Source organism: Pteropus medius, unplaced genomic scaffold (genome assembly GCF_902729225.1).
Source record: "Pteropus medius unplaced genomic scaffold, Ma_sr-lr_union100, whole genome shotgun sequence".
In the NCBI taxonomy this organism is placed as follows: domain Eukaryota; kingdom Metazoa; phylum Chordata; class Mammalia; order Chiroptera; family Pteropodidae; genus Pteropus; species Pteropus medius.
The window spans coordinates 44,237,581-44,263,963 of NW_024340849.1; the positions used below are offsets into that span (position 1 = coordinate 44,237,581).

A 26,383-nucleotide genomic window follows, 5' to 3' on the forward strand; every position below is an offset into this window, starting at 1 on the left:
CAGTTGCTATGAATAAAAATGGGTAAAATATGCTTGCTGTACCTTTATTGTATGTGACGATCAAGTGTGATCACACTTTGTCATTTCCTTTTTAACTAATAAAAAAGTTCAACAAAGTAGACCTAAACCTAGAAAAGCCTGCCCCTACAAACAAATAAAAACCACTAGTGTCACTGAATAAATACAAGCAAGCTGTGGATGATTTCTAAATAGAAATAGCAAGGAAAATGATGTGATGCTTGGAAGTATCAAATATCTTATGAAATATAAAAATCCTGATGGTAAGAGAATATCAAAGGACCAACAGAAAACCATGTTTCAGAATGCCCAAACTCAATTCCTCATATTATCAGATTCTGAGCCCGAGAAGAATTAACCCTATTCCTTGTCTTAAACCTCTCCTTAAAACTTTCTCTACCAGTCCTTACTTAGAAATTCTAGCTATGAATCACTTTCTAAAGCTTGTTAAAATAATTTCATTAGTTTATTTTTGGTATTTGATACAAATTTACGTTTTGTATTACAGTGTTAAACTTTCTTTCAATTTCTCTTAAAGTCATTTTTAGTAAATATAACAAAATGTTGATTAAGTTTGAAGATTTTAAGTTATTTGTAAATAACTATAAGATACAAATATATGTGCTATATTTTTGGCCATTAAGCAGTCATCTGGAGAAAGGGAAAAGATAGTCAACTGGGAAAAAATATTCATCAACTTTATTTACTATGATACACAGTATCATATTTTCACCTAATCCTTCAAAGGTCTTTCAACATGTCCTTGGACTCTGAGATGGGATTAACTGGCAAAATTAAGCTAAATACTTTTGTTTGTGTAGTAGCAACATTTCACATCTATTAAGCATATCTGTCTTTAAGATTTAATGCAATAATAATGAGAAATATGAAAACTGATAAACAATGTACATGCCAAAATAATAAGTATTCAGAAGACCTGTAAGTGGTGTGTATTACTGTATAACCATAATTATAGTTGAAGTTAATTATGCAGTCTCCTCGAGCATGACCATTTAGGAAAAAAGATAAATTTATGACAGAAAAGTAAAGCCTGAGTTGTACCTAGCTAAAGAATCAATGATGTCGTTGATAAAAGTTTAATAATGCGTGAAAATAAATTATATGTTAGCAAAACTACATAATAACATTTGCTCAATGGAAGAGAATAAATGATATGAATGAAATGCTGCTCACTGGTTTAAATCTTCATTTACAGATAATAGCACATTATTTCTGAATAATGCTTAACAAACTATAAAGTTTTCACACACACGAAAACTGGTTCTTCTTATGCTTCAATTGGTATTATTTCCAGTATACAGATAAGAACACAGGGGTTCAGAGAAGTTAAATGAGAGAGGCATTATTACACAATGGCTGTGAGCGGTGGCTTTAGCATATAACCCTGGGTTTGAATTTCATTATGTCCCTTACAGAACCTGTTTTTCCCTCAGTAAATTGGATATTCCTAGTTCTTTGGAATGATTGACATTAAAAAATAAGAGAAAGTACTCAAATTTGGTCCAGTGATGGCACATATCAAGCATTCCACAAACATTAGCAATTATAGCTCAAGTGACTGACAAATGGCAGAATACGTAATGCAGAATTTAAGCATTTTTGCTGTAGGAGTACATATACAACTTCTTGTGGTATCGATAAGCAGTTTTAGTATTATTAACACTGCTCTTTCTTTAGATATCAATTACCTGCTCACTACCTAATTTGCTTTAGCTAGACCACAATATTTACACATACCATACCACGCACACACATATCAGTGTCTGGCCAAATAGTTTCTCAATGAGTAAAAATAAAACAAAATAAAACAAATTCAAATTAAAAAAAACATTTCTCTACAAAGCCTCTTATATACTTGGCCCAGCAGACCAGAGCCAGTCCCTCAATAGAGGAATTGTTTCTGAATATGCCGCAGACTGCCTTGGGCATTTTTTTAATTAGCTGTCTTCTGGTTTGCCATGTTCTTCCTTTTGTCTAAAGGGTGACATAGATTAGATCAAGCACAGACCACTATACTAACTGGCTCTTATTTTTTTGGCTTCTGACAATTTGATTTCTATTAGAGACTCATAGCTGTCTCTTGACTAGAACAGATTTTTTTTTTTTTTGGTCCTAAGAACCAAGATCAGTTGTCTAGAAGCTACTATATATAGCTATATGTAAACAATGAAACTCCTACCTGCTAAATGTCACCACAGCCCTTAGCTAGATGGATGATGTTAGAAAAGCCTTTTTAGTTATTTGGGACTTCATTTTCTTATCCCTGACTAATTCTATGGAGCAAGGCAATCATGGGCTTTAGACTGTAACCAGGCCTTCTTTGCTCACAGAAAACATTATTAATGATTATAGCATTCTTTCCTATGGAGCCCTGATGAGGCTTCAGCACCCTTAGGCAGGGTGAAAATGATGCTTCCAATGAATGTAGGACATGGAGTTGGGACAATTTTCCAGCCCTGACTGGATCCCCTCTGCAGTCACACCCAATTCTCCCAAATTCTTGATTCTTTTAACTCAGATGCTTTTTTTTCCTAGCACATTATTCAACTTTTCAAGTCAATAATTTCTACTTATTGATTGGGTAATAACATCTAATTTGACTAAAGCTCAACAATCAGACTGGAAGTTTAAGAAAATTTATGTTACTTATTTGGTTCCTAAAGACATGATATTCATCAGATGATCAAATCTAGGCACCTTACTGTCACTGAGTTTTATATGTGTGTGTGTGTGTGTGTGTATCTCCATAATGAGCCAAGAATTGAGTAGATTACAAAAAATTTTGACAGAGATATTCTAAATCAATGGATAATTACCTGACCAAAAATGTCTAACAGTTTTTTTTAGTCTTGTTTGCTGTTTTCTTTTAAATTGTTAAGTCATGTTGACGACCTAAAGGCATTCACAGTTCATGTAACTATTCACTGTTAACATCTAAACCTGAAAAGTCCGTTTTGCTTTTTTAAGGTAACAAACCAATGGTGGACTGACCTCTTTTGCCAACTGAAAAGTTAGATTTCTGTTTCTGATAAAGTAAATGGGGATATTGCAGCCCAACAATCTGAAAGACTTTATATATCCTAAGAATAGTAAACCCCAAAGCAATTTAAACAACTTTCATTATTAACTATTTTAACTTGCGATTTATTCTAATTTAAAAATATTCCAAATTGACATGAAATTGTTAAGTGTTAGGATAAGTATATCAAAAGAGAAAAACATTTAAGTGAATAAAATGACAAGACACAGACTGGGAGAAAATATTTGCAAACACATGTCTGATAAAGGACTGGTATCTAAAATACACCAAGAACTCTTAAAATCCAACAAGAAAACAACCACATTAAAAAGACATGGGCAAAAGATGTGAACAGACACCTCACAAAAAATATATGGATGTCAAATATGTATGTGAAAAGTTATTCAACATCACGTTATTAAAGAACTACAAATTAAAACGAGATACCACTATGCACCTATTAGAATGGCTAAAATTCAAAATACAGATAATACCAAAGACTGACAAAGATAACAGGAACTCTATTCCTTGCTGGTGGGAATGCAAGATGGTGGAGCCACTTTGGAAGACAGTCTAGCAGTTGTCACAAAACCAAACAAATTTACTACATGATCCAACCATCATGTTCCTTGATATTTACACAACGAAGATGAAAATTTATGTACATACGAAAACCTGCACACAGATGTTCATAGCAGCTTTATTCAATATGCCAAAGCATGCAAGCAACTAAGATCTAAGATGTCCTTCATTAGGTGAATGGATAGATAAACTGTTACAATCCAAACAATGGAATATTATTTAACACTAAAATGAAATGAGCTATCAAGCCATAGAGGAACTTCAAATTCATATTATTAAATGAAAGATGCCAATCTGAAAAGGCTATATACTGTATGATTCCAACTATATGACATTTTGGAAAAGGCAAAAATATGGAGATAGTAAAAAGATCAGTGGTTACGTTGGGGAGAGAGGAGGATGAATAGGTAGGGCACAGAGAATTTTTAGGGCAGTAAAACTACTGGGTATGATACTATAGTGGTGGATACATGTCATTATACATTTGTCAAAACCCACAGAATGAACCACACATAGTAAACACTAATGTAAACTTTAGTTAATAATATGTGTCAATATTGGTTCATCGATTATAACAAATGTAGTTTACTAACTAAAATGCTAAAAATAGGGAACGCGGGGAGGGGGAGGGGGAATGTGAGGGGTTATATGAGAATTTTCTGTACTTTCTGCTCAATTTTTTTGTAAACCTAAAATTGCTCAGAAAAGTCTAATAATTAAAGAGAAACACTGATAAAAATACTTAGTCTTATTTTAAATTGTTAATAATTTATCAAATACTTTAAAAAATTAAACTTCAAATGTTCTACTTTTTTATCATGAGCAAATAAATACAAAATTTTTATCATCAGTAAACATTTTAGAAAAATCGAAAATGTTAGTCACAACACATACAAGCCTCTAGGACAGGCTGCCATTCTCCTCCATCCCACATACACATACACACACCCAGGAAGATCAAGTCTGAAATGCCTTCGAGCAAAAGCCAAGATGATCTGTTAACAAGCTGGGTGACAGGTCAAAGTGATTGATCACGAGGTACACTGCACAACTACGTAATCCAAACTACAAACAACTATAGTGACATATTAGCTAAGGTTCAGAGGCTTTCTTTTCAGCCCTAAATTCAAGAGCAAATGTCCATCATCACCACTCAAATACAGCAGATAAAATAAGCTTTACTACATTAATGAAACTCCCTGTAAGTCAAAGGTCATTCACAACTTTTTTAATAATGTTTGTAAAAACACTGGTTCTCAATGACTGCTTATCAACTAGCATTGCCTGGGAAGTTTGTATGAAAACTTTTATTTTCACTTGTCCACTTAGAGGAGCAAGTTTTAAAAATTAATTTCAAAATGCTTTAGTTTAGGGAATTTCAAACATATACAAAAATAGGCATTTCAACAAATGCCTTCTGAGGATCAAATCTTCATTCACCTGTAGTTCCACTCAACTCAGCCCTTCCCTTTATCCTAAAGCATCACAGCAAGTAATCTTATCTCTATATAGTATAGTATATGCAGGGGTCCCCAAACTCCCAGGCTGTGGACCAGTACCAGTCCGTGGCCTTTTAGGAACTGGGTTGCAGCACAGCAGGAGGCAAGCAGCAGGCAGGAAAGGTATATTTGTAGCCACTCCCTAGCGCTAGCATCACTGCCTCAGCTCTGCCTCAGATCATCAGGCATAGGTTCTCATAGGAGCACCAGTCCCTGGTGCCAAAATATTGGGGACCACTGGATAGTATAGATATAGTATAGTAACTCTACTCTTTTAAAAAAAATTAACCTCAATACCTTTATCACATCTAAACAAAATTAGCAATTAGTCTTTTACAGCATCAAATATCTAGTCAGTACTTTTATTTCCTCAATTGTTTCTTTTTTTTTTTCCAGTTTGTTTGATAAGTCCATACGCTGCACTGACTGACATATCTCTTTAGTCCTCTTAATCTGCAAATTAAATCTCCACTAATCTTGGTTTTGCCCTTGAAATTAATTTCTCCATGAGACCAGGTCATTTGGCTGTAGGGTTCTTTCAGTCTAGACGTTGCTGTTTGCATCTCCATGGTATGATTTAACTCATTCTTCCCTCTCCTGTATTTACTGTAAACTGGTCATTAAATCTAGAAGCTTGATCAGATTCAGACTTGACTGATTTGCATAAGTGATGCTGTGTAATTTCATTAGCAGGCATAAAGTGAACCTTGCCTTTTTTTGTGATACTGGCAGTCACTGATGATCATCGCCCTAGATCCATTAATTTGAGGTTGCAGGATGAGAATATTCTAAGCCTAATCATTTCTCCTCCATTTATTAGTTGGAGTATGTCTATGAAGAGAGACTTCTGTCAGTATTGTTTATCCAGTAATAGAGTTTGATGATGAAAGTCAGGGTCAACGCTCACTCCTTTCCATTTATGCAATTTCAAGATAATGAGTTGGCTCTCTAGTATCATCCAAAAATCACCAATTAGATTTTTTGTACTATTACTATGAACTCATGGATGGAAATGAGTTTGATGTGTTTCAATCCATTACAGGCGTTACCAATGTTGATGTCCCCAAACGCTCTGCCTGTCAAGTCTCTCTCATCCTTTACAAAGTCTCTCCAGTGCCACTTCTTTCAAGCATTTCCCATCCTCTCAGCCAAATCTGATTTTTCTCTCCTTTAGACATTATAGCACTTTAAAGCACCGAGGGGGCGCTTTCCATATTCTGCCTTATATCATGGCTATCTCTCTGCTCACTCACCTTATATCCCTGCCAGCTATAAACACATCCCCAGTGGCATCATGCTTCCTGTAATTAATCTTTTATGGAGATTCATTTTGGTCAAATACCATTAAGAGACTAAAAAGGTAACTTGATGAATCTTTACAGAATTTTTTTTCTCACAAGCATATCATAAGCGATGTCACAGAAGAATATTTTTAAACTAGTGGTTTTCAACAATGGACCCTAGGAACATTTAAAAATGTCAGCGCCCAAGAATCCATCTCAAGTCAAATAAATCAGAATATTTGAAGATGGGCTCAAGGCACTTGAACATCTTTAAAAGCCCCAGCTGATTCATGCAGACATGGTTATAAGTTGTAAAGTACATTTTAGGTTAAATTATATTTATAACTTAAAAATTCTTAAATATGAAGACTTTAAAGCAATTTTTTTTAAGGAAATGTGTAACTTTTAAGATTTAGTTTAGGCCCAAACCAGTTTTGTTTATGTGCCAACACACTCATAGCTGCATTATGATAAAATTTATTTACAAACAAACACGCATGCTTAAATCTTAAGATATCCTTTACAACAAATTTTATTGAAAATTTTAACTTCTCAAGAAATAACCAACTAAATGCTGAAATAGAATGATACAAATGAGAAATGATAAAACATTGAATTGTAAAAAACAAAAGTGAAAACAAAAAATCCCAACAAGCTTGCATTTAAGCAATGGATAAAATATATGAAATAGAAATGTTTTTAAATTATGTTTTTAAGGGGGAGCATTTTCCCTTTGTAGAGCTAAAATAAAGACTTTTACTCAAGAACCTGCTACATGACTAAAGAATGATCCAGGTGGGTTAGTAAACGTTTTGATGTTCTCTTCTGCAATATAGCAGAAACACTGACAATTTCCCTAGCAGGTTACAGAAGTGACTGGGAGGAGCAAACACAGGGCACTAGACCCAGGGAAGGGCAGAGTGAGGAGCTGCTCATGGTTACAGCTGACCTGGAAACAGCTACACCAGTCAGTGCATTCTCAGAGGCGAGCATTGCCTCAGTGCTCAAATTCCTAGAAATTGTTTCTCAATCCATCCTTTAGACAATGAGAGCAAAAGCAGGGAGCACAAGTTACCAAGTCTAGACACAAGACTTCAATAGAATTTGTTTTTTTCTTCAGCTTCACAAAGCTATGAATCAGCCTGATTGAAGTTCTCCTGCAGCAAAGGCTAACTGCTGAAATTAGAGAAATTTGTAAAGTCAAACACAATAGTCTAGTTTTAGAAGATGGGTTACAGTTCTTATTGATCCAGAGCTGCACAGTCACAATGAAACTGAGGTTCGTAAGCCTTTTCGCATGAGAACAGGAGCTAACAGCACTCCATACTTCTGGGGGAAGCTGGGGAAGGAAGAACCAAATCTGCATCAGGATGTATGTGTGCATTTCTTTCATCTACTGCACTAAAAAAATGAAAACAAAAAAGCCTCCTGTCATATTGGCTTAGGCTTAAACCATTCATGTTAATATAAGAAAATATAGATGATACTGAGAACTTTCAGGAAAACTGATACTTTTGTAACCTTATTTCAGCTATTTTACAATTTGGCTGAGTGTTAACACTATAAATCTTTATTCTTTCTATCACATATCTTCCTCAAATAGACCACTGATATCCCTTTGGAAATTATATTTTTGTATCTATTCTTGTATTTTATGAACTTGTATTTCTGCTCCCTGAGGACAGGAAACTGTTCATCCTTCTTAAGCCCCCTGATAGAATGTCTTAAACCCCCCTGACAGTATTCAACATATGTGCCAATTAAGTGCTACTGGCATGAATTTGAAGAAAGAATTTCCCTTCCCATTATCTTGGATTAATCTTGAAGCAAAATGCCATCCTTTTTTTTCTCATGCTTCCTTCGCTAATTGCATTTTTCCACACTGAATGTTTTTCCCTTTTCCTTACTTCTAAAGGTCAACAGGAATTCTCTTTATTTCTAAGTGATTGCACCACAACTTATGAGGAGTTTAGGAGCATCTGAAGAACTCAGCAAATTATCTAGGCCAGAGCTTGAGCCCAAATCAGACACCTAGACTCTGTGTAGGTCATCTTTCCCTGGGTTTTCCTTTTCCTCTTTTGGATTTTTTTTTAATGCCTACAGCATTAGCAGTCTCCCATCCAAGTAGCAACCAGGCCTGACCCTGCTTAGCTTCCGAGATCAGACGAGATCAGGCACATTCAGGGTGGCCTGGCCATAGACCTCTTTTAGATTTTTGATAGAAAAACATTCTAACACTGTCTGCTCTGAAATTTAAGTGGAAAGTGGATTTTTTTTTTTTTTTGAATTTACACTTGGAAAGTCTCAAGAGGCTGTAGTCAACCCAGAAACAAAAGATGATGATGTCTGGTGTGTGACAACGGACCATGAACCCTTTAGAGAGGTCTGAGGATGGAAAGGTCTAAGAAACAATATATGGCACTGCCGCCCTACATGCATCTACTTTTTTGGGGGGGCTTTCTGGCTCACATCTAATTTCAACATCAAGTTTAATAAACACAGTAGAAAGTCCATTTCCACACCACTACTGACAGAATCTATGCCCACAGGGCAGGACTTAATGAGATCTTCTAGCCTATGTACTAATCCCAAATGTGATCCAGGCAGCATAATTATTGAGGGCTGACATGAGAGGCAGAAATCAAATTTCTTCTGTCTAGATGTTACATATATTGCCAGCCTTGTCTTTAAATTCATGAGGAATCAGCTTTTCAGAACACCATGATGGTCTGTCTTTCAAATAGTAGTAAATGGATCAATAATTATTATGCCACATTCCTGCTTAGTTATCAATGATGATCTGGAGTGTTCTATTAAAATAGGAATATGGACCTATTTTCTGGTCTTGATAAGTTTTTAAATAAAAGAGTAATTTCCTTGTCCAAATTATCTCGAGATTATAATTCATCTAGTATTATTTAAACATCTTTAGAATAGACTTCCAACCTATTACAGGTTTGTTTTCCCACCATTCTGTCCTAAGTGAGGTATATCAGAAGCCCCAAGGGTTTGACCTTGGTTTTAAAACTAGCTGGACAAACTATTGTAAAGTTGGACAAATTATTTAGCCTTTCTCAGCTTCACTGCCTTCATTATAAAATGGAAATAATATTGGTACTTACTCATAGGATTGTTCTACCAAATAAGACAAAACACAGGAAAGCATATGGCCTAGCTCATGAGAGGCATTCATCAATAAATGCTGGTGATTATTAGTAGGCCCTTTTGATAAGGATCCCAATAAATTTAGGGTTGCTAATGCTGAAATTTGGTATAGAGACTGACACACATCTGAAAGTCTATTTCTTCTGCAGTGAAATCACAGAAAACAAATCATCCCATTTGTCTTGTGAAAAACAAAAATCACTACATAGATAAAATTGAGAAATTTTTGAAAATTTTGATTAATGTCAGTAAAATGAGTATATATTCAATATCTTTTACAAGAACACATGGAATGGTTTTTAATATGTACTGGGTATAACGACACATTTTGGTACATCCTAGGCCAAAACATAGGTAGTTATATATATTACATATATTGCATATAGTACTGCCAAAACAAGAATGAACTGTTCCACTGCATTAGAGTCGACTTGTATTTTGACTGAGATTCAGTGCACAAATACTTTTAGCACGTTCATGACAAGTTCTTTCCTGCACAGTAAGCCCTTAACTTTTTTTTTTAAAAGGCCTTTTTTTTCTTTCAGCAACAATCTGTTTCTGACTTCATTTGTTGTAGCAATTTCAGCCTCTAATCGAAATCATACTTTTGTGCTCACAGACATGCATTGTGGTAGTTAATAGCTTCCTGGTGAAGCACGCTTCTTTTGGGCCAATAAAAACATTGAGCTTGGTTTTTTACAAAGAGTTTCACATCACACATACGAGATGTTGGCAGTGAACTGTCAGACAACATTTCCTGCTGTTAATCTGCTAAAGATTCAGGTCACTAAGCCAATGCGTGCAAAATGAATGCAGAAAAGGAAGCCAAAGAGAGAAGAATGTTTGAGAGACAATCAAACATCCATCGTGTAAAATAACCATAGTACATAATTCTGAATGATGTGAAACTCAGAAATTTTTTCCTATGAGAAGAAGTACTTAATTTCTTTTCCAACACAATTCTCAAAACGAACAACAAAACAAAAAAACAAAACCCAAATTTTGATTTATAATTCATTTGTTCAAATAAAGAGCTGTAGGCATTGCAAATACTGACAACAAAAACACAGCTTCTAATAATATCAGTTTAACAAGTAGGAATCTGCAGCACTGTCACTTTTCTAATCTATAATGCACTGACGATCAAAACAATATAAGGATACTATTATCATTGCTTAAAAAATATGTACTAAGTGCACTTATGTCCTTTCCATCAATTATTAATGGGGCAAGACTGAGTAATCAGGAAGAGAAAGGGTATCGGGCTTATTATATAAAATACTCACATAATATAAAAATGTAGTTATAGTTGTTGACCCTTGAACATAGGGGTTAGGGGTGCCAATGTCCCTGCACAGTCAAAAATTCTTGTTTAACTTTTGACTACTTCAAAACTTTAACTAAGAGTCTACTGTTGACCAGAAGCTTTACCGATAACATAAACCATCAATTAACATATATTTTGTATGCTATATGTATTATATACTGTATTCTTCTAATAAAGTAAGCTAGAGGAAAAAAGTTATTAAGAAAATTACAAAGAAGAGAAAATACATTTACAGTATTTACTGAAAAAAATCCACGTATAAGTGGACACACATGATTTAAACCCATGTTGTTCAAGGGTCAATTGTATATCATTTTACCAGTTAAACATAAGCTTTTTTTTCATGGCTTTATAATTCTTTTTTTTTTTAATTTTAAAAAGTTAGATATTTATGTGATCCATGAAGTGATCTCCCCGATTACTCTAGCATTCATCTGGCACCGCACACGAGTATTACAATAATACTGATTATATACCTTATGCTATATTCTAAATCTCGTGACTGTTTTGTAACTACTAATTTGTACTTCTTCATCCCTTAAATATAAGCTTTCAAATTAAAATATATAAAATATTAAAGATATATAATTAAACATAAATGTCTGGTAAAAAAACAGGATAGCTGATCACACTTTAAATGATACTTGTATCAGTCTTGTCTTCATTAGAGCTTATCACAATGTAAAATCCAGTAGATAGGAAAAAAAAGACTTTTCAATCATTAAATATTTTGACTTTTTCTGACACATTTACTACTGCATATGAACCACTCTGGGTTATAGCTGGATCTATATATCAAAGGTCGGTATTGTTTTCTGACACCACTTAATCGGGGACATCCTGGTTTAATACCACCTGAGCTCCAATCCTGAAAAGCTAGCACTAATCCTCTTTGCCTGTCAGTCCCCACTCCAGTGAGTGGGGGTGGGGAGGACGCTGCTCATCCCTTCAAAGAAGGGAGGCCTGGTCCCAGTTCTAGAACCAGACCAGATGGGCCAGGGTGTCCTCGGGTCAGCAGAAGTAGAAGTTGGAGCAGCATGAAGTCACCCTCCCTGAAGCAGTTCCAAAGCCTCATTTAAGTGAATCTAAGATGGCTATTTCTTTAAGTTTTCTGGTTAAAGTTTTTTTAAAGAATGAATAGCATTAGCAAATAGTAGTAAATAACAATCACATAAAAATTGAAACTATAAGGCAAACTGAATCAAGAAAACAAACTGCTTTTAAAGTAGGTAGAGCCATTTGCCCTAATAAACAACTGTAACAGGAAAATTTAAAACATCCCATTCAAGTAAAAAGTAAAATCTCACTCACTTATTCAGATTATTCTGCTTTTTCTTGTGCTCATGTGAGAATCGCTGTCTTTCCTGCAGCTTATCTGTGCTCAGGACTGAACTGGGAGTTTCAGGACTGAGGGACTTGCCAATGTTCCTAAGGGACTCGGGCGATGATGATCCCCCATCTTTTAATGTTGATCCTATAAACCAGTCCTACCTGCTCTCACCTGGTTTAACAAGGACTGCTGGGCAGCAAAATGCCTATGATCGAGGATGCGTGCTATGATGTAAAGTGAAATTCCAAGAAGGTCACTCAAAGATTTTATCAAATTTATTTTAACTTCTCTTTTTACATAAAAACAAACAAACAAAACTCTCAGGGAGAATAAGACCATGTGGAAAGACCAGAATGTGACTATCAAATTCAGTAGTGAGAGATGCCCTGGGACACAGAAAGCCAAAATGTGAATGTGGTAAGACCCCATCATGGCCTGAGAAGCCTTGCCTGCTTCCTCTTCAGCCTCCCCCACCAGTGTTCTGCCTGGCTCTCCATGCCCCACCATGCAGACCTCCTTCAGCCCTCTTTCCTTCCAAGGCTTTCTCTTGCCATAAGAAGTCTGCACACCTGGAAAGTTCCATCCACCCATCCTTCAGATGTCTACTCAAATACCCCTTCCCTCATGATTCCATACCTGACCCCCAATACTACGTCAAATCTGAGAAAACATATTTTTGCAACTCCTGCATTGCACATGTCAGGGTGGCAATTTTATACTGGTTCGTATTATGATTTGAGTAACATTAATGTTAACCTCTCAGGCAAGCAGTTTAAATTCATGATTAGATTCCCAGCACATAGAGTAGAATTATTATTTTTAAATAGGAAAGAAAATCAAACTAAATAAATACACCTGAGGTTGATCTTCTGTTTCAAAACTCTTCGAAAATTGCTGATCTTTAAAATTTGTTCATGACCAGTTTATTTATACTTTTCTACCACGAAGGTATAATATGCTCTGGCCAGATCTATGGTGTTGGATTCCCCCTACCCTCCACTCCTACCACCTTTGCAAAACAAAAAACAAAAAACAAAAAACAAAAAAAAAAAACAGTACTTTATTTCCACAAATAAAATACCTATTAGTTTTTTAAATTCTACCTCTAATGTTGCAGGTTAATTTGCTGATAAGTTTCTCAAGTTCTGAAGAGGCAAGTGGTCCTGAGCTATGACTGTACTCCCTTACTTTCATTTGATACACCTCTCACATTGGAATAGACAAACATGAGGTGGATCATGGTTTTGAAAGACCTCCCTTGATTAAACTGCATTAGAGCAGCCTGATCTCTGAGATATCAACAGGCCCATATTTTCATACCACCTGCTTAGTAGTTCTGTCTTTTGAAGAATTTGAGTAGTTTCATGTGTAGTAAACAGGGTGTGACCTGGATTCCCTTTTTAAAATTTTATTTAAAACTTCTGGATAAGAAGGAAAACTACTCCCTCTCCCCGATCTAACTACAGGAGAACAGGAAGATAAACATGTGGACAGCAGATAGGAGAGTTAACTATTAAGTGTGCAATTGGTCCTGCTACCTAAGAGCCTTTCTAAAACCGAAATCAATAGTTTTGGAGCAGTCACAATATTATATGGGATTACAGCTAACATTCCTATAAAGGAAATAAATTCATTTACATATCTAAGCATATATTTTGCTTTGAGGTTATCTTGAAGAGTACAGAAAGAATTATATTGCTCTAGCTTTAAAGTTTTTCTGAGCTGAAATCACTGAAGCTATCTATGCTCTATAAAGTATAGTGTTGGGGTCCTGAGCATCCTTTTGTCTTTTCAACAACTTAGTTCTAAATATTTGAGGTGTATTTTAACAGGCACTGCTTGGCTCATGTCCTTGCGGGAGGAGGGTGTTCTCTTTGTGAGCATGTTCTTGTCAAGCCCTCACTTCTCCTGAGATGACGATATCATCCCTTGTTCTGCTATTTAAAAATATAGTTTCCAGCTAAAATGACAACATAAAAAGCTGCATATCTAGAATATTTAATGAGGAACATAATCTCAAACTGACAAACCATTACTTAATGCTTATTAAAGGTTTGATTGAGAGAAATAACAAGCACTGAGAATTTCCTGATAGCTGTTCATGATCTACTCCTGGAAGGCTCCAGCAGAGAGCTGCAGTAGAGAGTTTCTCTCAAATGACCAGATCAGAAATAAACGTATTTTTTTGAACAACTGGGGCGTTTTTATTGTGTGGACACTATGAGTCAAAGTTTCCTCTTCCATGCCTGCTGGAGTGCTCACTCAGAACATAAATGTTGTGGTCTAACCTCATTCCTGGCTTCTTTCTCTGTTTCCCTTGGTCCTTCTTTCCACTTATTTATTTTCTTCTCATTATATTAAATGTATTTATGTAAAACACCATAAATCCCTGTTAGAGCATGGTGGGTTAAAAATAATAAGAGCTCCAAGATAAAATAAAATGTATTTTTGAAACAAATTACATTTATAATTTCGGTGTTTATTTTTTCTTATAATGACGAATTCTTCAGTGTTGTACTATTAAAGATGGTCTGCAAGTCATGACATTCTGGATAGCATTTTTTCTAAAGGAGTAACTGGAGACATAACTGAAGCATTTTGCTTGGGGTCATCGTTTACAATCATTCATGTGCTTTATAAGCTCAGTCTAATGGCATTTCCCTAAAGAATGTGGTGACTCTTTAGTGACATTATTTGCTGTCACCATGGCATTCCATAAGAAATAACAAGTCTCTTTATTCTTTCTGATTTTCCAAATACCATAATAAGAACCATTTCCTTGTGCTAGCTATACATCTGCATACCATCACTCATTCCTATAAGCAACAACAGGGAAAATAAAGTGCATTCCTAATTGTAAATAGGACTTAGAGAAAGGATTACCTTTCACCCTTATTAGAAAATGACTCTGAATGTACATACCAGTTAAACACAGCTGTCTGTCACATTGAACAAATATATTCCCATGCAGCAAAAATATCTTTTTTTGTTGACAAAAAGAAACCTCCACTGTATGAAGCATTTCATGAATTAATATCTAATCTGGCCACTTCAATTTGCCATTTGTAGAGATATCCTGGACTTAGATGGCAGGAAACAGTCACTAAGCAACACTAACAAAATACGGCAGTCTTGGCAGGAGAAGTAATAGGAAGACCTAAATTCCATTTATCTAGAAGTAAAATATCCTTAATAGTTGTCTGACAAAGGAAATAACAAATTATAAGAAGCTAATGTTATCGATGGAAATGGTATGTGTTCCAACAAAAAGCTCCCACAACTTGGAATCCGTGACCTCTTTTAGAAGAAACAAATAAAAAGCTTAAAGTGCACTTGCTAGTCAATACGACCCATGAAATTGAAGAGGGAAAGAATCCTTTGCTTCTCTGCTGTAAGAGAGGCAACCAAACCAGGCATTAGGAACTAGGTGCTGTTCTGCCCTGGACTAGGAGGAAGGGGAAGCCAAGTGTGGGGGAGCCGGGATGTTATCTGAATGAAGAGCAGGGTATTACCATAGCCCCAAACTGAAAACTTGCTGGAGGTTATGTATAAGGGGTTTATTTTTTCTAATTCAAGATAAAAATTTTAAGAAAACTTTCTGAAAAACTCCTTCACTGTTCAGAATATAATTATGGCACTTAAAAATCACAATTATACAGCATGCTAATGGACAACTACTCCTAATAGTCTTCTAAGCTGTTCAAATAAATCAAGGATCAGTCATTCCTTAATTGGTGTAGCCATTATGAAAAACGGTATGCCTTTAAAAATTAAGCATAGAACTACCATATGATACCAGCAATCCTTATTCTAGGTATTTATCCAAAGAATATGAAAATACCAATTTGAAAAGATACAGGAACCCCTACGTTCATTGCGGCATTATTTACAACACCCAAGAAATGAAAGCAACCTAAGTGTCCACCAACAGATGACTGGATAAAGAAGAGGAGGTATATATACAATGAAAAATTACTCAGCCATTAAAAGATGAAATATTGCCATTTGTGACAACATGGATAGATCTCGAGAGTATTATGCTAAGTGAAATAAGTTAGATGGAAAAGCACAAAAACATTATTTCACTCATATGTGGAATATAAAACAAAAAAGTAACAAATGAACTAATGAAACAAACAAAAACAAATTCATAGATACAGACAACAGAATGGTGGTTACCAGAGGGGAGGGTGATGGAAGAAGGGAAAATTGGGTAAAGAGGGTCAAATATATGGTAACAAAAGGAAACTAGACTTTTGGTGGTGAGCACACAATAGAGTATACAGATATCATATTATATGTTGTATATCTGAAATTTGTATAATTTTATTAAACCAGTGTACCTCAATAAATCTTAAAAAAAAGAAATGTTATGGTTCTTACCATTTTGTGTAACTGAAATTTTAATGGACAAAAGACAGTAAAGAGCCAAATTAAAGAAATAAAAGAATAAGCAACAAACTGGAGCAAAAGAATCAATCACAATAAATGGCAACAATTATTTTTCAATGGATAGTACCGTGTACAATCTCCAGCTCCCTGTTTTCTCCACCCAGTAGTGCAATGCTTTAATGGCATTTAGAAAATTGATGCTGAGAATATTTTTCTATGTAGACACTCTTTGAATTGTTTAGAGACTCACTCAACCATAATTACTACTGTAATTTCCCCATAGGGTCAGGCACATCCATTTCATTAGTTGGGATATGGTGAAAAGGGGCAGGGGTTTGGTGGTGTATGGAAGAATCTGAGGGGGGGAGGGGAGAAATTCGACAAAACATACTCCACTCCTAACTTTAAATGTTAGTATTCCCCAGAGCTGTACTCTTAGTGCTTTTTTCTTCTTAATCATTCATTAACAATCTGCACAATCTCATTCACTCCCATATTTGAATTAGTATAAAAGATAATGGCTCCCACAAAGTCACCAGGCTGACCTCTCCTCCAAATGCCAAATGATATATCCAGTTGCAATGGTAGACTGCTACTTTCATATTCTGGGCACTTTAAATTCAATTGATTTGAATTAAATTCATTATCTTCCCCATAAACTTTTCTTCTTGTGTTCTACTTGTCTATATGGTCACTCAACCAAGAAATTTGGAAGGCACTATTACTTACATTCTTTTATCACTACCCATGTCTCCCCCACACATTTGATTAACCAAGTCTAATTGTCTTCATTGATAGTTCTTAAAAATATGTTCTCGCTCCTCTAATCCACTGCCTCTGCCTTGTTTCTGGTCCTCAGCATCCCTTGCCTAGTTCATTGCAATAAAGCAGACTAAAGCAGACTAGCGTCCTTGTCTTAAGTATACTCTTCTTCAATTACCATTTAAGAGAAGTATGTTTTAAATATCTAGTTTCAGTCAAGATGGTAGAATAAGTAAATACTGTGTTAGCCTCCTGTCATGACCACATCAATAATACAATTAGACTACAGAACAATCATCACTGAAAATGACCTGAGGTCTAGCTGAACAGAAGTTCTACAACTAAGGATATATAAAAGGGGCCACCTTAAGACAGACAAGAGTGGAGGAGACACTGAACAAGGTTGATCCCATGTGTGGATGTTGAAAATTAGGAATGTTATCTTGGCTATAGAGGTCCCTCAGGGTTCCAGGGCTGAGAAGAAAAGTCCCCATAACTACTGGCTGTAAAAACTAATGGAGATTGTGGCTGAGTAAGATGGGGGTAGCTGGAGCTGCAGACGTTCCTTGTAAGGGGCCCATGCATAGATTTACCTGCTGATGGACTCACTTGCTCTAAGCTCTGGCACAGAAGAAGCATCTCAAAAGGTACCAGGGACAAAAAGTACCAGGGACATACTGAGTTGTCTGCCTTCACGGCAAGGGCTGGAGGGGCAACTTTCTCACAGATGGAAATGTTAGTGGAGGCCACTGATTCTTTGTTGGGCCCTCCCACCACTCAGTGTGTAGACACAGGAGGCTGCTATTTCTGAGTCTCCATCAACCTGGCTAACAGTGGTCATCCTGCCCTGGTGATTCCTTGAGACTCTGTCCCACTCAATATTCAGGCCCACCCAAGCCACTTCCATTGTGGCTTTTCCATATAAATGGCCTATCTGGGCTCATGATGCAGACTTTCCTAAAATTTCTCAAAGATTCGCAAACCCCAAACAAGCAACATGTGGCCTCTGTGTGCCCTGTACCTCCTGCTGAGCAGACCCAAGACTGACATTAGCAGCAGCTGTCCTCAGTTCAGGGCTTAGCCTCTCGAGGGACCTCCAAGCACAGTGCAAGTGGCAGCCATCTGAAAATTGCTTTGTGGTTCATGTCGAGTGGCCCTGGGAAAGGCACAGGCAGCTGAACTTGGCCTGAGGCAAGGCCCCTCCCAAATCAGAGCACCACCTGGTCACCTCTGAAAATGACACACCCAGAAGGCAGACTGGGTAGGCACCAGAGCCCTGCTACAGCGAATCCTGCTCTGTAGGGTCAACCCCTGCATAAGAGCTCCTCCACTATAGTCATAGCCAGTCCTCACAACCAATCAGCCTGAATGTCAATCCCTCCCACTGATGTGCAAACAGCAACCAAGGCTCAATTACAACAGGAGGGCACACACAACCCACACAAGGGACATAACTGGAGCATCCGGCTCAGGTGACCAGGGAGACTGCATCAATGGACCCTGCAGGACACTTACTATATAAGGTCACTCTACTAAGACTGGGAAATATATCAGCCCTACTTAATACATAGAAACAAATATAGGGAAGCAGCCAAAATAAAGAGACAAAGAAATATGTCCCAGATGTAAGAACAGAACAATGATCCAGAAAAAGAACTAAACAAAATAGAGACAATCTACCAGATGCAGAATTCAAAACACTGGTTATAAGGATGCTCGATGAACTCAGGGGAAGAGTAGAGAAATAGAAAACATAAAATGGAGATAGAATATATAAAAAGAACCAGTCGGAAATAAAGAATACAATAACTGAAATAAAGCATATATTAGAAGGAATCAACAGTAGATTACATGAAGCAGAGGATAGAATCAATTTAGAAGATAAGGTAGAAAACACCCAAACAGAACAACAACAAGGAAAAACAAAATTCAAGAAAATGAGGCTAGTTTAAGGGGCCTATGGGACAACTTCAAATGTACCAAGATTCACATCATAGTGATACCGGAAGGAGAAAAGAGAGAGCAAGGAATTGAAAACCTATCTGAGGAAATAATGATGAAAAACTTCTCTAACCTGGTGAAGGAAATAGATATACAAGCTGAAGAAGGGCAGAGAGTTCCAAAGATGATGAACCCAAAGAGGACCACACCAAGACACATCATAATTCAAATGTCGAAGGTTAAAGACAAAAAGAATCTTAAAAGCAGTAAGAGAAAAGCATCTAGTTACCTATAAGGGAGCTCCCGTAAGACCATCAGGTAATTTCTCAACAGAAACTTTGCAGGCCAGAAGGGACTTGCATGAAATATTCAAACTGATGTAAAGCAAGGACCTATAACCAAGAGTGCTCTACTCAGCAAAGTTATCACTTAAAATTAAAGGAGATATAAAGAGCTTACCAGATAAGAAAAAGCAAAAGGAGTTCACTACCACCAAACTAGTATTATAAGAAATATCAGAGGGAAAAAGAAGAAAAAAGAAAAAAGATCAAAAATATAAATACTAAAATGGCAATATCTATCTGTAATTCCTTTAAATATAAATGGACTAAATACTTCAATCAAAAGATAGGGTAGCTGAATGGATAAGAAAACAAGACCCTACCACATGCTGCCTACAAGAGATTCTCTTGAGATCAAAAGACACACACAGACTGAAAGTAAAGTGATGAAAAAAGATATTTCATGAAAATAGAAACGAACAACAAAAAAGCTGGGGTGGCAATACTTATACCAGACAAAACAGATTTTAAAACAAAGGCTATAACAAGAGGCAGAGAAGGACTCAGTAATCCCACTGCTGGTTATTTATCTGAAGAAATCCAAAACATTGCTTCAAAGGGACATGTGGATCTATTTATTCATTGCAGCATTATTTACAATAGTCAAGATAGGGAGGCAACCTGGGTGTCCGTCAATGGATGTATGAATAAAGAAGAAGTACACACACACACACACACACACACACACACACACACACACATTGGAATTACTCAGCCATAAAAAAAAAAAGAATGAAATCTTGCCATCTGCAACAACATGGATGGATCTAGAGGATATTGTACTGAGTGGAGTAAGTCAGACAGAGAAAGACAAATGCCATTTGATTTCACTTACATGTGGGATCTAAAGAACAAAATAAACAAAACAAAAACAAACTCATACATGCGGAGAACATTTTGATGTTTGCCAGATGGGAGAGGGTTGGGAGGGGGTGAGTTAAAAGGGGAAGGGATTAAGAAGTACAAATTGGTAGTTACAAAATAGTCATGGGGAGATGTAAAGTATAGCATAAGGAATAATATTGTAATAACTATGTACGGTGTCAGATGGGTACTACATTTATCGAGGTAATCTCTTCGTAAGTTATACAATTGTCTAATAACTATGTTGTACACCTGCAACTAATATAATATTGTATGCCAACAGTAATCAAAATTTTTTTGAATTATTAAAAAACAAAAGTAAATTTAAAAATTGAAAAAAAGAAAAAGGTCAACAGTTTCCCCACATAAAGCCCCTCAGAAACACCCTAGCACCTACCACAGGCAGAATTCTAAGACGGCCCCAAGATTTCCTGCCTCCCTGGTGTACATATCCCACATAATCCCTGGGATTGTGGATACAGGAGTTCCTACTCCTGTGATTAGGTTATATTAGTTGGCACAGCTGACCTTAAGATAGGACATTATCAGGGTGGGCCTGACCTAGTCACACGGGCCCTTAAAAGCAGAGTTTTCTCCAGCTGGTAACAGAAAGGGAGGTCAGAGAGATCAAAGGTAGTGGAATCCAAGATAAAAAAAGTTCTTTGTTACCTCATAGCAAGGACATAAGACTCTACCCAACAGTGGTCCCTGATCGGCAGCCACCAAGCCCTCAGTCATACAGGCAGTAGGAAATGAATTCTGCCTACAACCCAAAGGAGTATAAAGGTAGATTGTTCCTTAGTCTGGCCTCCAGATAAGATACAATTGGCAAACGACTTGATTTCTGCTTTATGAGACCGAGAGCAGAGGACCAGTCAAAAAATATGAGATGATGAGTTTGTGATGTTTTACGTTGCTAAGTTTATGGTAATTTATTACACAGAAGTAGAAAACCAATGTATTCGAATAGCATCCAACCTTGTTAGCACATCAAACCCATCCTTCCTGATGAGTCCTTGGCCTTCCTTTCCAGTCTCATCTGAATCATCTGCCCCTGATGTTTCTAACATTCAGTGCTCTCTTTTCACCTTTCCTTATCTGCCCAAATTCTAAACACAATTATGTAAGTATCCCACGTATAATTAGAATTATTCTGGAAACTTAAAAAAAACAAAATATGTGAATGCCACTTGACTTTAGGTTCCCTTAAATACCACAGCAGGAATAGTCACCTAACGTTTTCCAATAATTAATATCTATCTGCCAAACAGTGATTGGATACATGCTTGCCATTTTTAACAACAGGAATCACTATTGGGAAATCTATTCTCCTAAGGAGTCTTCTACAGCCAGCTAAAGATCTGCAGCCGTGCTTTTTAAATATCAGCTCTGTTTCAAAGCTAGGTCCTTAAAAAGAAAGAATGCAGGAAACACGCCTCAGAAAGCCACACTCCCAATTTCTTCAGGCGAGTAGTAGATCTGTCCCAACATGAAAAAGAAGTGAGTTGGATAGGTTTCCAACTCTTCCTTTTTCCTAGCATCCTTAGTAATTTTGTTAAAACCCAGCATGCCAAAGTACAGCATAGGTAACATAGTCAACAATAATGTAATAACTATGTATGGTGTCAGGTGGGTACTAGACTTATTGGGGTGATCACTTCAAAAGTTATATAAATGTCTAATCACTATGCTGTACACCTGAAACCAATAAAATACTGAATGTCAACTATAACTGAAAAAAAAAAATAAAACCTAAAAAAAAAAAGCATGCCACAGAATTAATTTAAGAGGCAAAAAATGATTCCCATATCCTATACCTGCTACAGAAGGACACATATAGGATAACCTGCATTTTTGTCTTTTTATTTTATTTTTTTTATATTAGTTTCAGGTGTACAGCATCGTGATTAGACATTAATATAATTTACAAAGTGATCTCCCTAATAATCCAGTACCCACCTGGCATTGTACAAAAGCCATTACAATATTATTGACTATATTTCCTATGCTGTACTTCAAATTCCCATGTTACTACCAATTTGTACTTCTTAATCCTTTCACCTTTTTCACCCAGTCCCCCAAACCTTCTCCCATCTGGCAATCAGCAGTTTGTTCTCCGTATCTATGAATCCGTTTTTGTTTTGTTTATTTTGTTCTTTAGATTTTACATATAAGTGAAATTATATAGTATTTGTCTTCCTTTCTTTGACTTATTTCATGTCCATCCATGTTGTCACAAATGGTAGGATTTCATATTTTTTATGGCTGAGTAATATTCAATTGCATATATGTACCACTTTTTCTTTATCCAATCGTCTACTGTTGGGCATTTAGGTTGTTTCTATATCTTGCCTATTATAAATGGAGCTGTCATGAACATAGGGATGCATATATCTTTTCAAATTAGTGTTTTGGTTTTCTTTGGATAAACACCCAGAAGTGCAATTCCTGGGTCAAAAGGTATGTCCATTTTTAATTTTTTGAAGAACCTCCAAACTGTTTTCCATAGTGGCTATACCGATTTGCAGTCCCACCAGCAGCGCATGAGGGTTCCCTTTACTCCACATCCTCACCAACTGTTGTTATTTTTTGATTTATTGATAATAGCCATTCTGACAGGTGTGAGGTAATATCTCATTGTGGTTTTAATTTGCATTTCTCTGACAATTAGTGATGCTGCACATTTTTTCATATGTCTATTGGCCATCTGTATGTCCTCTTTGGAGAAATATCTGTTTAGGTCTTCTGCCAATTTTTCAATTGGATTGTTTGGGTTTTTTTGGTGTTAAGTTGTATGAGTTCTTTATAAACTTTGGATATTAACCCCTTATCAGATGTATCATAGGCGATTATCTTCTCTCTTCCAATAGGTTGTCTTTTCATTTTGTTGATGGTTTCCTTTGCTGTGCAAAAACTTTGTAGTTTGATGTAGTTTCATTTGTTTGTTTTTTCTTTTGTTTCCCTTGCCCGAGGAGATATATCAGAAAAAAATACTACTAAGAGAAATATCAGAGAGTTTACTGCCTATGTTTGTTTTTCTAGAAGTTTTATGGTTTCAGGTCTTACATTTAAGACTTTAATCTATTTTGAGTTTATTCTTGTATATGGTATAAGAAAGTGGTCCAGTTTTATCTTTTTTACATGTATTTGTCTAGTTTTCCCAACATTATTTATTGAAGAGACTGTCTTTACCCCATTGTATATTCTTTCCTCCTTTGTCATAGATTAAATGGACATGGATTTATTTCTAGGCTGTCTAGTCTGTTCCATTGACCTATGTGTCTGTTTTTATCCCAGTACCATGCTGTTTTGATTACTATAGCCTTGCAGTAAAGTTTGATATCAAGCAGTGTGAGACCTCCAACTTCATTCTTATTTCTCAAAATTGCTGTGGCTATTCAGGATCTTCTATGGTTCTATATAATTTTTGGATTATTTGTTCTCATTCTGTGAAAAATGCCATTGGTATTTTATAGATTGTTTTGTGGACATTTTAATGATATAATTCTTCCTATCCATGAGCATGGTATAATCTTCCATTTATTTGTATCTTCTTCAATTTCTTTTTGATGACTTACAAATTTCTGAGTATAGGATGACCTGCATTTTTAAAGATACTTAAAATAAAAGTGAATAGAAAACTTCTTCAAAGTTAATAGGTAAGAAATCAGAAAATATAGTGAATCCAGGTTAGGTGGAACTAGAAAGAATGTTCTGTGCCAACTTCCAAAGGGACTAAAGATGAAGGAAAAGCAGTGTGACTTCATCAGACCCCTTCTATGATAGACTTCCCTACATAACTTGAAGGAGTTCAATATTGAAGCCAAGGAACACCACTTCCTTATTTGCCATAAAGTGTGAGTCAGTTCAGGATAAGACTACCACTGAAAGGCAGAATAGAGTGTGTATAATTATTTTCAGAACACATTCTATTTTGTTAAATAGCTATTGATTTCTGACACAAAAGCAACAGAACCTTAACTAAGCAGTGTGAGAAAAAAAGCAAATTTCCTATTTTCCAGGTCAGTTTCTCAAACCTAACAATGTCTAGGTAAATGGGGTTTACACCTTAAATTAAACACAAGCACAATTATTTCCTGTCTATATTTAAAGAAATAATTCAGTATTTCTCAAACTGCCAAATTAATGAAAAAAATCCATGTGAAAACACTGATACTATTCTTTCCAGTGTAAAAAAAAAGGTGGGGGGGGAACCCCTAGAAATGAAGAATTAAGAGAAAATTCACTACCTCAGATTTAAGAAATTCTTTCCAGTATCTAATATAATGCTCGGTGATAAGAGCAAATCTCTAAATAGTGTAGGGTCTGTGATCCTGTGGTTTTGTTGTTATGTAAGACTTAATACTTTTAGAGCAGTTTTAGATTCACAATAAAATTGAGGGAAAAGTACAGAAATTTCCCATATGCCCCCTCACACACACATAGCCTCCCCCCATATTTTACAACATCTACACTTTACAGTGTGATACCTTTGTTACAATGAATAACTCTACATGGACACATCATAATCACCCAAAGTGATTATGGTGTTGTACATTCTATGGGATTGGACAAATGTATAATATATATTCACCATTATAATATCACACAGAATAGTTTCACTGCTCTAAAAATCCTTTGTGCTCTACCTATTCATCCCTCTCTCTCTCTTCCTCCCTAACCCCTGGCAACCACTGACCTTTTTACTGTATCTATAGTTTTGCCTTTCCCAGAATGTCATATAGTTGGAATCATATAGTCGGTAGCCCTTCAGAGTGGCTTTTTTCACTAGTGACATACATTTAAGGTTCCTCCATGTCTTTTCATGGCCTGAGAGGTCGTTTCTTTATAATGCTGAATAATATTCCATTGTCTGGATTAACAGTTTATCCATTTACCCACTGAAGGATAAAAGCAAATCTCTAAGCAGTATGAACTGATTTTTTATGTTAAAAAACCATCACTCCTACAGAATAGTTTATATTTATATTCTTTATGGAATGGATGTTCCTCTAAAGTTAGGGAATATTTCCGATTTGCTAGCCACTGTCAGTCAACAGTGTCCCTGGCACATGTAAACACTTACCACTCATTCTGTATCACTCTCAACGACCCAGTGAGCTCCAGGTTACAGTAAAGAAGACTGAGGATGTCAGGGGATGAATAACTTATAAACAAATGGCAAAGCCAAGATGCCACCCAGCTAGTGTTACTATGATGTACTGCCTCTAAATGTTTAACATACTTAAGCTCAAAATTCAATTCTTTATTGAGACAACTGAGAAATTTTATTCTCCTGTACAACCTTCAGTCTGATTTGATTCATACTACTTCCATAGATATTCAGATATTCAATTGTTAGGGTATCTATACATTATGAGTTTCATAAATACATTTTTAAAAGCCTGGGTGTGAGTGATCCTGTCAACTGAAACACTAAATGCTAGTTCCGCTACGGGGTGAATGGATTCAATGTAAATTCAGAGTTCTACATTTCCATTATTGTGTCTTAAGGAACCTTAACATTGCGAGTAGTGCAGCATGAGAATGCACAGGGCGAGCTTCTTAGCAGAAGTCCCCGGCTATTTAAAAAAGTTAATATTTGTCAAAGCTAAATCTAACTCTTTAATTAATTTAGAATTTTTAAATGGCCCTCAGTTTATTGGAGCAACTTGTATACTAGACACTCTGAAAATGTCTGTCTGATATGGAATGATTGAGAGAATGAACAAGTATAAGAAAAATATAAAACCTTGGCAAAAATGATCGACGATACCTTTTTCATGTATCGATAGCCTCAACTGAAGCTTACATTGAAAGCTAACTACGCTATTAATTT

At 36.0% G+C, this 26,383-nt stretch overlaps 1 protein-coding gene across 7 annotated transcripts in view; it reads right to left on the reverse strand.

The window, feature by feature from the left end:
* Positions 1-26,383, reverse strand: part of EPB41L3 (erythrocyte membrane protein band 4.1 like 3) — a 213,412-nt gene that overhangs the window by 49,137 nt on the left and 137,892 nt on the right. The window lies entirely within an intron of this gene.